At 38.0% G+C, this 14,481-nt stretch overlaps 1 protein-coding gene across 7 annotated transcripts in view; it reads right to left on the reverse strand.

The window, feature by feature from the left end:
- ST6GALNAC3 (ST6 N-acetylgalactosaminide alpha-2,6-sialyltransferase 3) overlaps window positions 1-14,481 on the reverse strand; it is a 556,201-nt gene that overhangs the window by 274,306 nt on the left and 267,414 nt on the right. The window lies entirely within an intron of this gene.

Raw genomic sequence — 14,481 nt, forward strand, 5'->3', positions numbered from 1 at the left:
AGCCATGAATATTAGGCTAAAGACTTTACACTTTTTCATTTGACAGTAAGAATTCACTAAATATTATTCTTGATTTTGATTTGAGTCTTACTCTGGCCCCTGGAATCTCTTCTTGCGTACCTTGGGTTACCTATTGTGGACATGCCTCTTTGAATCAACTTTAGCACTTTCTTCTAAGCACAATTCTTATGTTTAGATCGCAATACGGTTTTGCTGAAAGTGCTGACCTGGGAAGGGAATGGCTCAAAGAGAGGCAGAACAGCTTGGTGGCTATTATAATAGTTCTCATTGCGTTATGCTCAGGCATAGAAGATCCCTGTGCATTATCTATGTTTCCTAGGTATCAGGACTAGCGGATTCAGAACACTAGCTGACATAATAAGAATGCTTTTTGATGTATTCTCTTTGTTTATGATGCCTCTTTAAGTTTTAGTTAACTTTCATTATCATCCCTACCACCTGATTTAGCTCTAACCATTCCCTGTCTACCCTAGGTCTCACTGCAGCCTTTCATCCCTTTACTTTTCCTCATAACAACATTAACAAATCCAACATACTATAATTTACTTACTAGTGTTATTTTTGTCCTTTTCTCCCCTGTTCCTGCACTGGCATGTAAATTCTATTAGGTTTTCTTTTTTTTTTTTTTTTTAACCCTACTGTTCATTGCTATATCACCAGAGACTAGATCAGGGGTTGGCATGTGGCAAGGAGTCAGTGTTATTAAATAAATTACTTAATTTGTTTTGGCCTTTATATCTGGATCTGATCAAAAGCATTCAAAATGAATTGCCTGCTTCTTTGAAGACAACAGGCAGCATCATGAGTCCAGTAAACAAAGGCAATGGAGGATGGATTCAAGAAATATCCAGGAGATACAATCCAAAGAATTTGACAATTCAATAAATGTTTGGAAAGGGGAGAGAGGAAAATCAAAGATGATTCAAGTTTTCAGAATGAGTGAGTAGAGAAAGTAGGAGCTACTGGCAAGAACAGAACCAGAATATTAGCCAAGAAGGAGGTTTGGGACATTATGGTTAATGTAATGTTTTAGAACGTGATCAACACTGTAATTATTATTGCCTATAAAATATCACTTTGCTCCATAATATATTATTTTGAAAAAAAATGGAGAAACTTGATAAACCTTTGCCTTCCAAACAGCCTTTTTTAAGCCAACAGTGTGCACATATGAGACAATACCATCTGGGAAGGCGAGACAGAGACAGGCAGAAAAAAGAAACTCTGACTTTGATAGATTAAACCCTTGACTTGATAAATGGTTCATGCAGATCAGCAATGGAAAGGCCTATGTGCCAACACAAAGAGCCAAAAATAATCTTGTGGTTTAAGGAGTGAATGAATGATACAGCACTCTGAGTTTGGAAAAGCCTCAGCTGTGATCATGAAATATGTATTAAAAGCATTGGCTCTATTGGTGATAGATACCTAAAGTTTCCTCTCGGGCTATGGTGGAAGTTATTTTTTTCTGATACAGAGTGGGCCAAATTCACATTACAGATGCTACTTTTTATAATTGTTCCAGCATAAATTGTTTCAACTCAAGCAAAATCCAAAATGCACATTTTCTTGGTTGGTAGAGAAGGTGGCAGTCTATAAAAGGAAATGAGCCAGCAGATTTATCCTCTTTATCACAAAGGGAAGTCACAATGCACATCTCAAAGCAGAAGAGAAAAGATAGTATATCAGAAAAAGAACTGAAAGGAAATACACTAAAATGGAAATTGTCTTTGGTAGGAATATACATAATTTCTATTTTATTTCTTTACAATGAACATATATTATTCTCCAACTAGAAAAATAAATAAATGTTTTCTTTAAAAGACTGCTCATTGGCCCAAAGCTGCTTAGTAATAAGCTTGTGGGTCATTTTCAAGAAATTCTGACAGCATGGCATCTCCACTGAGAAAAAAAATTAATCCATCATTGGGGAGTGAATTTTTTACTTCATCCCAAATCATTTTCAGTCTAAGCAAAAAGGAACCTACATGATTGTTCTGGAAACAACCAAAAGATAGGCAACTCTTAACATCCAGATAAGATGCTAAGAACTTAAATTCTATTTCAGTCAATAAAGTCAACCTCTGTATCCAAAAATTATCTCAAATAATTTAGCAATTTTTACCCCTTACATTTTCCCCTTTTATTTCAATAAAAGCTTACCATAACAGTCTAGTTTCATTCTGCTTTGCTTTGTTTTAAGTGGCCATAATAGAAAAGAAAAGCCTCGGAATGGTTAAATAACCAACCTGACAGCTGAATGTAGATAAACGTGGAATTGTCAATACTGAACACATCCCCCCAAACCAACATTCTTAGAAGTTCTGGGGAAATACTGGCAAAGCATAACTAATCATCTGAAAAGAAATAAAAACTTTTCTCCTATATACTCATCTACACAGGCACACACTTCACCAAATTCCATAAAAGTTCACATACATAAAACCTGATGAATTACTTCACTTTAAAGCCAACCAACCAACCCATCAGTCAACAAAAACCTCTAAATACAGCAAACCTTCAGCATTTAAGAATTTCACATTCATCATTTGACTCCATGAGAATTAAGCCAAAAATCTATTACATAAAATACACACACAAATACCTACTGTGGGACAGGAGCTGTTCTAGGTACTGAGAACATGTGCATTGTGAATGAAGAAACAGGTCTCTTTTTTCACAGAACTGACATGATAGCGCTGGGAGGACAACAGAAAAGAAGGAGCTATACCAAATACTAAGATAACCCTAAGAAGGCTGAATAGGATAGGTGGTGCCTAACCAAAGAGACAGGACTGTCGCAGCCACAGGGCCCAGCCTGGAGCTGGCACATCTGTGCGCCCTGAAACATTGAACTGGGTTGGTCCTCACTGGGGCTGCTATGATAGAATCATAGCAGCAGAAGCAGTGGTAGCAGCAACAGCAGCAGGAGCAGCGTGACTACTAGAAAGAGAAGGAGAGTGGATGCTTGGGGACCCACGATTTCAGCAGTACCTTTGCAGCCATGGCGCCTGTCATGGTGGGAGATGCTATCCTGGCATTAGTGGTGTTTGAAAGGGAGCCTGGGAACAAGGTGGACCTGACAGAACTATGCCAGGGAAAGAAGGGTGTGCTGTTCAGAATCCCCGGGGCTTCCACTCTAACTGTCAAAGACCCACCTGCTTGGGTTTGGGGAGTAGGCTGGGGCTCTGAAGGTCAAGGGGGGCCAGATCCATGTTTAAGTGCCTCTGTCTTTGTGTCTTTGTGACTGGTGAGTGGGGACAGGCCACAGGGCAGAAGGCCAAGGCCAGCTCATGGGTGGCAGCCCTGGGGCCTCTGGGAAGGAGACTGATTTGTTACTAGATGATTTGCTGTTGCCACTCTTTGGGGATGAGAGCTTGAGAGGTTCTTCCTGGTGATAGAGGATGGTGTGGTGAAGACCTTGCCTGAGCCTGACCGTACAGGCCTCACCTGCAACCTGGTCCCCAGCTCCAACTCACAGGTCTGAGGCCCATATCCCTTCACTGTTTCCTGTCTCACGTGCCCAGCCCTGGGCAAGGGGCCCCAGTCTAACCTCAACTGGAGTCACTCAATTGGAACCTTGGCCAAATTTCTGCAATAAACACTCCAGTCCAAAACAAACGAACAATGATTTGAAAAAAAAAAGTTGGACAGGGCAACTCAATAATCATTGGTAGAAAGGAGCTGACATTAGTTATGGTGCCAGGTTGGAAGCCTCTCTGAAGGGGTGGCAACTGAGCTGAGACTGCTCAGACAAGAATGGCCAGCCACAGGAACGCATGGGCCTGAAGAACCTACGGGGAGAGGAAACAGCAAGCAAGCCCATGACAGAAACTGGTTAGGCATGTTAAGGGAATAGAAGGCCAGGGTGGCTGGATGGGAGATGGGAGCATGGTTCTTTCTTGGCCATGATAAAGAGTTCAGTGTTTATTCTGACTGCAGTGAAAGGCCAATAGAGAATTTAAGAAGGGGAGTGGAGTAATTCTAGTTGTATATTTAAGAGATCTCTTTGGAGAATGGATGATGAGGGTGAGGGCTGGGAGACGAGTGGAAGCAGGAGACCAGTGGAGAATGTAGGTGACAGCAGATGGTGTCTTGGATTAGAGTAACAAGGAAAATCAAGAGAAGTGGACAGGTTTGGTGATATAACCAGCTGGCATGATGGCAGATGGAATGTGGAGGAAGGCAGGCAGAGAAATGTCTAGAATGCATCTTAGGTTTTTGACTTAAGAAACTGAGTGAATGGCAGTTCCATTTACAGGAACGAGGAGGAATGTAGAACAGATGTGAAGAAAAAAATTCAATTTTGAACTTGTACCTAATTCTGAAAACAATTATACATCCACATGGAAATATCAAGCAGGCAATGGAATATACAAGTCAGAAACTCATGGTACGAGTCAGGGCTGGAGGTATAAAGTTACACAGAAGGAGTTAGAGCAATGTAATTAGATTATGTCACTCAGGAATAAAATGCAGATAGAGAAGAAAATGGGCTCAAGCTCTTTAGCACTCCAGCAATTAGAGATTGGCTGGAGGTAAAAAAAAAAAAAAAGCAAATCAACAAGTTTGAAAATAACCAGTGAGACAGAGGGAAAGCAGGAGGGACAGGCACAGTTCTGAATGCCTCACTATCTTATTTCATTTAATTCTATGACCCCAATAATATTCTCCATAAAAAAAAAGGAGGAAGTAGTCAAGTTGGACAGATGGTACTGAAAAGCAGAGTCAGCCAAAAACATAGAACAATTGTGTTGACAATGTTGACCACTGATGATGTCAACAAGGATACTTCAGTGTTGAAACAATAACTTATTGTTTAAACAGAAACTATATTTACTTACAAATTAGAAAACATCAAATAACTATTAAGGAGAAAAATAAAATGAACTAATCAATGGTGGTATTCAAACAGCATTATAACATTTTTCTCAACCTTTTTTTTTTCATTACTGTCCCTCTAAGGAGCCTGGTTAAGACAATTTTATCCTATTTACACCCCCTTCCACATGAAATTTGATATTGCAGTTAAACTCGTTATCTACTTAGGTACTATGACCCTTTGGATGGCCACAAACATTTATAATATCAAAAGTCTTTTGCCCTTCCCCCACCCCAACCTCCTCAACATGAATTTTCACATCCCAGGGGATGAGACAATAGATGTAATTATAATTATGCATTGTAATTATAGCCTGCTATTGTATTGAGAGGAAAATGTATGTTTCACTTATCATTAGAGTGGCCACATAATTTATTACCCAACTGATATATTTTGGGGAGGAAAGAGAGTACTACTAATAATTATGCTGGGATAGAAGGCATATACCAGAATATGCCAGGAAACTGCGATATATGATTATCCTACTTCTTATAAACTCTGAAAAAATTTTAATTATAAGAATAAAATTGGCAATATTTTAATTCTAAAGTGGACAAATAAATTCAACAGCTAGGCTGTCAGAAAAATGAACAAAATGGGCAAACATGGAGAATCTAACAAAGAGAAAAAAAGAAAGCATAAAACAAGTTAGAAGTCATAAAAAAAGTTATAGTAGTTTTAAAATATATCACAGATCGCCATATAGTCTTTATACTAAAAAAGTTGAAAATTTAGATAAAAAGAGAATTTTCTGGGAATGTGCAAGTGTTTAAAACTGACTCAGGAAGGAGTTTAAAACAATATAGATAATTATGAAAATGTTTGAAAATGTTGCAAATGAAATATTTCCAAAAAGATATTTAGGCCCATACATTTCTTTGAAAAATGTTCTTTGAAATCTTCAAAAAACATATAATGACTATGCTACATAATTTGTTCCCAAGCTGAACAAAAAGATAGAAAGCTATTCATTTTATAAAACCGGCATAAGCCTAATGCCAAACTTGACAAAGATAATACACAAAAAAGAAAAATGTAGCCGAATCTTTGTGTGAATGTAGACACGCACACTCAAAAGAAATTCTAGTAAATTAATCTCTCAGTGAAAGCTGATTAGTATGTAAGATCTGGGACAAAATCTGGCTTACTTCTTAACACTAAGTTACACTCTGAACTTTTGTACTTAGTTCAACACTTTTCTTAGTCACATAAGCAAGGAGTTAGAGAAGAATGTGATGCTGCAAATCCTAGAATTATAAAAGTGAAAAATGTGTCAGAAAATTGAGATGTGGTGTTGAAAATAATATGATCACACATCAGAATTATAATGCTTAGGAAAGCTTCAGTAACCCAGTATTTGTTTCACCACTGTCAGCCCATATATTAGTGTAAGTACTAAAAGACATTACAGCACTAATATTTCATGTTTTAGATGAGAAAAAATAATACTTTTAATCCATTATTGCAACTTTAATCTATGTCACAGAGTTGATATAACAGAAGGCTTATCTATGAAGCCAGAAAATGTGTTTATTTTCAACTTGTCTTAGTTTAAAAATCTAAGATATGATTCACACATTTACGCATCTTATTGATGATTCTTTTATTAGACTATTGATTGCACTTGAACTGAAGAAATAGGATTCAAACTAATGTTTTTAAAATGTGTCATTCAAAAGACATTTTCATGTTCTTTTTCTTAATATTATTAACTGTCAGTAGTTATTCCTTTAAAAATTAAAGCTTAAATATTTATTTTTGAACCCAATGCTTAGTAAATCTTGTGAGGGAGATAAAAGCATGATAAAGTTTACCTATTTAAAACTTGTTTGAAAATTTGGATTTTGCGCCAGGGACAGTGATGTTCGCCTGTCATCTTAGCTACTCAGGAGGCTCAGAAGGAAAGATCACTCAAGCCCAGGAATTCAAGTCCAGCCTGGGCAGCATAGGGAGACCCTGTTGCTTTAAAAAAAATAAAATAAAAAATAACCTTTTTAAAATCTGGATTTTGAAATGAGCTAGGTTTTCTCTTGAAATTTTCATGTTGAAAAAAACTTAAACCAACAGAAGTGTTACATGAATAATGCATTTGAGTGAATAATTTCTAATACACAGTCAATTTTCAAATTTTTCTAAGCAACATTATAAAATAAATCTTGTATACCATTTTTCAACTTTTATAGTCAAGCTATATATAAAACTTAGAAACTTTAAATACATCTATAGAATAGAACACCAGCAACCTTGACAATGAAAAAGGGGAGAAAAGCATAGGGGAGCAAATACCCTCATCTTGCTGGACGGACAAGAGACACTGCCTCAAGGTGATGCAAAAAGAGAGATCGAAGTTTGTTATTTAAACCTAGAAAGAGAAACAACAGAAGAACCAAAATGCTAACATAATGATCCAACTTTGGAGAGGGAAGGAGAGGAGCAGATAGAAAGAAGCATGAGCTAAATCCTCCTTTTTTATAGAGAGGAGTCAATAAATAATGTCTGAAGTTGATAAATCAAAGAATAGTAAAATAAGAAAATATACCAGGATGGTTCTATCTTGAAATATTAATCTAGTTGTTTTCTGCACATTTCCCTCCAAATCTTTTGGGTCATTTTCCTCTTGCCAACCACCCCCAGTCCTTACCAAGGCAGAAAACAAAAATTCAAAAAGCCAGACTAAGAGGCTGTCAGGGTGTTTTTTCTTGGAGAGCCCAGAACATAGAGAAACATGTAAGAAAAGGCAAGAGGCAACAAGAAAAGAGAAGAAATTCTGAAGGGATGAAAAGGATATTGCCTTCCACACAGGTCTGGAAAGCAGTGCATGCAAAAAGGACTTAGAAGATGAGCTGTCCTCCAGAGTGGTCTCCTCCACGCCAATTTATTCCCCTGGACGGCAAGTCTGGTGTTCAACAGTCATGGACACTTTTAAGAATCTCATCAGAAAAATGATAAGAGGGAACTCTACCCCCGGCCAAGGTGAATCTAGGCTGAACAAGCAGAGAATTTTCCTATGAGAGTCTAGGGGAGGATACACACCACTGGTACTTGCATTACTTAATGCTACATACGTAAATATCAGAAGAACTGATTTTTTTTTAAATTAAGGCTCTGGAGAATATGATTGGGAGAAAACAGAAGCAGCATGAGGAATTGCTACTTTTTATTTCAACTCTTCTGCACTATTAGATTCTTTACTATGTACATTTTTTACTTTTGTAAAATTTTAAAGAGAAGATTAAAACTAATGGTTTTCATTACTGAATATGTACTATGAGCCAGGCACTCTGCTACGTGCATTAAGTATGTTCTCTCACTTAGTCAAAAAAGTTAAGTATTGTATATGTAAATACATAACCAGAGTGCCTGGCACATTGTTAGACGCTCAACATTGATTTAATGAATGAATTACTAAATGAATGCACAATGCATATATATAGGCATGCATGCATGAATGAATAAATGTTGTATGAAAAGCTTCAGGAGGTTTTGGAACTGCAATCTTCACCAAACCCCTCCCTACATATATGATCATTCTGTCTGGATTGCATAAAATTGGCCATCAGCATTTTCAAAGTTCTTGGTTTTCAGGAAAGAAAAAAAGTTAGAAAATCTGTCATGCAATGATAATTTCAATTTCTGTAGCCTTGCTCTGTCTTGGAAGTTCTCAGTCTCCAGTGGTTTGGATGATAGGAGGTTCATCCTGGCATGGAAAACCTTAAATTAGAGTGAATAAATGGGGAGTTGGCATAGCACTTCAGAAAGGTTGCCAACCTCTGCTCAGCTGCCTTTTCCACATCAATTCTCATGTGCAAAGGAAATCAGAATGTACAAGTTACTGGGAAAGATACTTATACATTCGGAAATATACAAAAATCACAGGTGATCTCTCACACTAAATTAGACAGGGTCAGAAAGTGCACAAGTCAATAAAACAGACTAGACCAGTCACTACTAAACAATAAGTTATCTCTGTACCATAGTGTAGAAAGTTAGAAAATAAACAGTAGAGGCCATTTTTCAGTTGCATTCTGTGTAGGCTATTTTAATTTGTAGGGCTCTCTAAGAATAAAACACCTTTCATGGTAAACACTTGCTTTCAGAACTTCTAGTTGGTAGGCATCTAGGAAAAACAGTTGTGTTATACAATTACTGCCAGAGTTTGCTGAGGAAGTATTAAAATCAAACATTGACAATAGAATTGCAAAGTTTCATTTTCTTTATTAAGTTCCAAAAATGAAAATCAATCATAAATCATAATAACCAATACTTATTAAACACCATGGACCAGGCACCATGCTAAGCACTTTTATACACATTATTTCATTTACTCCTCAAAAGATTCTCTGAGATAAGAGGTATTCATGTGGCCTCATTTTGTTGGTAGGTTAAGCAACTTTCCAAGATCATAGAGCTAATTAGTGATAGAGCAAGAGCTTGAACCCAGGAAGTTTGACTCCAGAGCCATTGATCTTAAACACTATGTTATACCTTTCTGATATTTAGTAAGCAAAAGTACAGTAAAACTTATAAGGAGTCAATATCATCAGGAGTAGCAGCATAAAAACTAGGTATCTGATAGGGTTTGCCAAGATTAAATAGCTTAGATACCATCAATTGCTTTCTAGGAGAACATCTATATTATATAAGTATTGTATTGTATTCTGTTATGTATATATATAAACTTAATCTCATACAAATACATAGGGGGATGTATCAAAGATATATTAAAATCATTAATAAAGGAACCAACAAAGTAATAAAGTGGATTCAAGGAGAATGCAAGAAACTGAGATAGGTAAGTAGGTAAGTAAGTGGGTGGGTGGATGAATGGATGGATGGGGAAAAGTGCTGGAATAACATTTTCAAGTCATATATCCAAAACTGCTTAATAGTCTAAAGGGCAATAAAATCCTAACATTTTATTTTGTACTGTTTTATTCTCTACTGTTAGAAATCATTTGCCTCTCTATTGGACAGCAGTGATTTGCATCTTATTAATTTTCTACATGCTAACATCAACTTTGCAGAGGCTAGACTGTAATCAGTGGTAATTTTAAGCCAAACAAAATTACATTGTCTGACAGAGTGAGATGACCCTTAGGACGGCTCATTAGACAATGCTCTGGCATGACAGTGAAGGGTATGCAGTAAGCTCTTTTTTTGTCCTATTTCCAAATGTAGATGTTCATTCTTAAAAGAAAATAATAACGTATTAACAGATACAATTTCAACTAAAACTTTCTCTACATCTATATACTAAGTAAATGTCATAATAATTATAATAATAGTAATTTATTTAGTGTTTATTGAATATTTACATGAGCCAGGGACTATGCTAAGAACAGAGTATACATTCCCTTATTTAATTTTTAAGTCAACTCTAAGGGTAGGCATTATTCCCATTTATCCAGCCCCATTTCATGTAGAAGGAACTGGGTGCTCAGGAGCGTTACGTAACTTGGCCAAGGTCTGAAAACTAAGTAGTGGCACAGTAGGAATTGGAAGCCACATCTATCTCACAAAACTTATGTCCTTAACCACCACACACCATACCCCACTGCCTCTGTAGCTGTGCATTGCAGCCAAAGTAAATCGTACAGGTCAAGCTTTAGCCATGTGCATTTGTACAAACCTTGCCTTATAAGTCTATGTTTTGCTTTACACAGTTACATCTGCCTTATAGTCCTGTCTTGCTTTACACAGTTACACCTACATTGATCTTTACTGAGCACAGAAAGGCATCTCCTGAAATGCCAACCTACCCTTTCGGACAGGTGTCCTAACAGTGTGGAAAGCCGTTGGGGAATCCTCTAGCACAGTGGTTGAAAGCATGGGCCTTGGACATGGGCATAGCTCTGTTGGAAGCCTGGCTTCACCACCTCCTGTCTGTGACCTTGGAAAATTTACTTATGTGGTGTGAGCTTATTTTTTTCCCCTCTACTACGGAAGGAAAAAACAGTATCCACCTTTGAGGGGTAAGTGCCGACTACGTATGAATCAAGAAGAAAGCTGACATAATCCCTGTACTCATAATTTGGAGGCAAAAGACAAACAATTGACATAAAATAATATTATATCCCTGGTGGTGATAAGTAGTATAGAGAAAATTAAAGCAAAGTGAGGGAGTAGCTAGCAGGAGGAAGAGATGGTAGTGGGGGCTGACATTTTATAGGGGGCGGCCATGGGAGACTTTTGCTTAAGAAGCAAAGGACGAAGTCCCCCACAGGATGTAAGGGAGAGAGTCAGGAGGACATCTAAGAGAAGACTCTTCCAGGCAAAACAATAGCCAGTGCAAAGGCCCTGAGGAAGGACAATTGGTTTGATCAAAAATAGCAAGGAGACCAGTGTGTGTGGAATGGAGGGAGCAAGAGAGAGAAGGGGAGGGGCATACTGTCTGAGCTGGGGCTGAGGAATGGGTCCTACTTGGAGGAAAGGGTGGGGAGCAGATCCCCATCCTTTTACTCAGAGTAAGATGAGAGGTGACTGAAGAATTTTGAGCTTAGGATGACAAAATTTGCCTTCAATCAAAAGGATCATGTGGAGGGAAAAACATATGCAAAGCTCTTAGCATACTGTTTACTAAACTTTATTGTGTTATTATTTTTATCATTAGAAATACTATTTCAAGGTAGAGCTGCTATACTGTGGTAGGGTTTTGCTAGACCTTGCTGTGAACATCTTTTCAGTGGGTAAAAGCTATGCCAACATCTAACAGGCTGTTTACCCACTGCTTCTCTTCTCTTCTCTCTTGTTCTTGTATTCATTCTCTTATCTCCTGTCTTCTCTTCTCTTGCCCCTTCCTCTCTACTCTGTGCTCTCCCTGTGCCTCTGTCTTCTCTTCTGCAGCCTTGATTTCTCTTTTCTTCCTTACTATTCCATTGTTCTGCTTTCTATGAGTAAAAGGAATTCAAAAAGACTTTTTTTGAAGTTAGTCAACAGCTTTAAAATGGGAAAGGTAAAGAGGCAAATGAAGACAGTGTCTCCTCATCACTGTCTGGGGGAGAAGGAGCCTGATCCCACAAGCAGGGTGATGGTGTACCTGCTTGCTGCACCCACACATGGTAAGGAGCTGGCCTCATGGTGACAAAGAGGCAATCAGCTGGGGGATCAACATGAATTGGTTACAGATTAATCAGATGTCCCTTGTAAGCCAGAGCCAAGGAACCTGAGGGTCTGGGAAGACAGGTAGGACTTGATGGGGCATGAGGAAATGACAGAGCTAGCTGTAGTGTGTGCAGAGGAAGGCTGGGCAAAGGCACTGAGAGAGACTTGGTTGGGGGCCGCCAACAGGGCAGTAGAGAAACATTAGACATCACCTTCTCCTACCTTATAATGTTTCACAGCTCCCACCTCACTGAGTGTGCTTAGGAAAAAAGAGACAGGGAAGTACCCAAGAATGATATTTACTCAGCCTTTACTATACACCAGCATGGAACTCACTTTAGTGTATATTTTTCTCATTCAAATCTAACAACCTTGGAAAGTATAGCATATTCTTCCAGACCTGGCAGTTTTCAAAATTCCATATCTCCCTCTTCAGGGGCAAAAAGAAATAGCTTAGTATAGCAGGAATCATATTCATTGAGTATCTACTATGTGCCAGTTACTCTTCTAAGCAGTAGAGACAGTCATCATGAACAAAATGGATAAAACCAGTTCCTTATAGAGCTTATATTCTAGTGGTGGAGACAGACATTAAACCAGGCAAATTAGTAAATGAAAAAGTATGTCAGATATTTACAATACCTGGGGAGAAAAAAATAATGCAGGGAAAAAGAACATGAAATGTGGTCAGGAGGGTGGGGGACCAGGAAATGTCTCTTTAGAAGCATAAGAGTAAAAGCGTTTCTTTAGATCATGTGACTCAGTAAATCAAAATCTCCTTTTGTAAACACAGGCTTTCATGTCTTCCCAGAAGAGCCAGAGTAAAAATTGTTTCTGTTCCTGACCTATAACAATATACTTGTTTCCCTCTTGTCATTCAGCTCTCAGATTAAATCTCAGCAAGGCCATTCCTGGGTACTCACCCTTTACCTGTCAGTCAAAACTCTAGCAGAATATCATGTTTGTTTCTTTCTTAACACTTTTGACAATTTGTAACTCAACTGCATATTTGTTCATTTGCATATTTGTCTATGCCACCATTTATATTATGAATTCCAGGAGCCCAGAATAGGGCCTTGCCCATACTTGCCCTTTGTCCAATCCTTTGCTCAATGCCTGACATCTAGTGGATACCACAACTCTTTGATGAATACATGAATAAATATTCCACTTGAAGTAATTCTCATAGGTTGCCATAATTCCTGTGTTAAAACTTTTTTTTATAATTCTTTTTCACTAGCATGTTTATCATATAATGGAAGAGAATCCTGCTATTCTGTGGCATTAACATGCTATCAAGTCTTTATGAAAATAAAAGACAAAGAATATCAAAGCACTTTGAAGCTAGAAGGACTTGTTTTGTCTTCACTTTACCTTTGTACTCTGTAGGGTTTTGCTTCAGATGTTGAGGAGAAGAAAGAAGTAGCAATATAGGAATTTCTTCTGACCTTGGGGACAGAGGAAGCTGCCTGTGCATCAGCATTTGACAGACCATGGTTCCAAAGGGTTTTTCTAGTTGTTCATCCTGGCAGGATGCCTGGTTTATTTCTGCCCTAGACTACTTTTCCATGCTTTCTAGGATACAGACTCAGCTCCCACAGGACTCAGAGTATACACTGATCCAACGGTCTTTTCATTTTCGTTTCTCCTGATAGGGAGCTACCTATCTTGCCAAGCCTTCCTTTATTTTCCTCTTATATTCCTGAACTGATATAAAAGTTCAGGTTATACAAAAGATGTTCTGTTACTGAAAGAGTTGCTAAAGATGTCCATTTTCCTTTTGTTACTATGAGTCTAAAAAAACAAAGTTTACTCAGACAATAACATGTGGCACATATACTCCACGGAATACTATGCAGCCATTAAAAAGGATGAGTTCATGTCCTTTGCAGTGACATGGATAAAGCTGGAAACCATCATTCTCAGCAAACTAACACAGGAACGGAAAACCAAACACCACATGTTCTCACTCATAAGTGGGAGTTGAACAAGGAGAACACATGGACACAGGGAGGGGAACATCACACACCAGGGCCTGTTAGGGAGTGGGGGGATAGGGGAGGGATACTATTAGGAGAAACACCTAATGTAGGTGACAAGTTGATGGGTGCAGTAAACCATCATGGCCCGTGTATACCTATGTAACAAACCTGCACTTTCTGTACATGTATCCCAGAACTTAAAGTATAATTAAAAGAAAGAAAGAAAGAAAGAAAGAAAGAAAAGCAGTTTGGAGATTTCTGAAAGAACTAAAAGTGGAATACCATTCAGCTGGCAATCCTATTACTGAGTATATACCGAGAGACATCTGCACGAACATGTTCATCACAGCACTATTCACAAAGACATGGAATCCACCCAGGTGCCAATCAACAGTGGATTAGACAAAGAAAATGTGTCACATACACACAATGGAATACCATGCAGCCATTTTAAAAAATGAAATAAGGTCCTTTGCAACAATGTGGATGAAGTTA

This window comes from Pongo pygmaeus, chromosome 1 (genome assembly GCF_028885625.2).
Source record: "Pongo pygmaeus isolate AG05252 chromosome 1, NHGRI_mPonPyg2-v2.0_pri, whole genome shotgun sequence".
Taxonomy (NCBI): domain Eukaryota; kingdom Metazoa; phylum Chordata; class Mammalia; order Primates; family Hominidae; genus Pongo; species Pongo pygmaeus.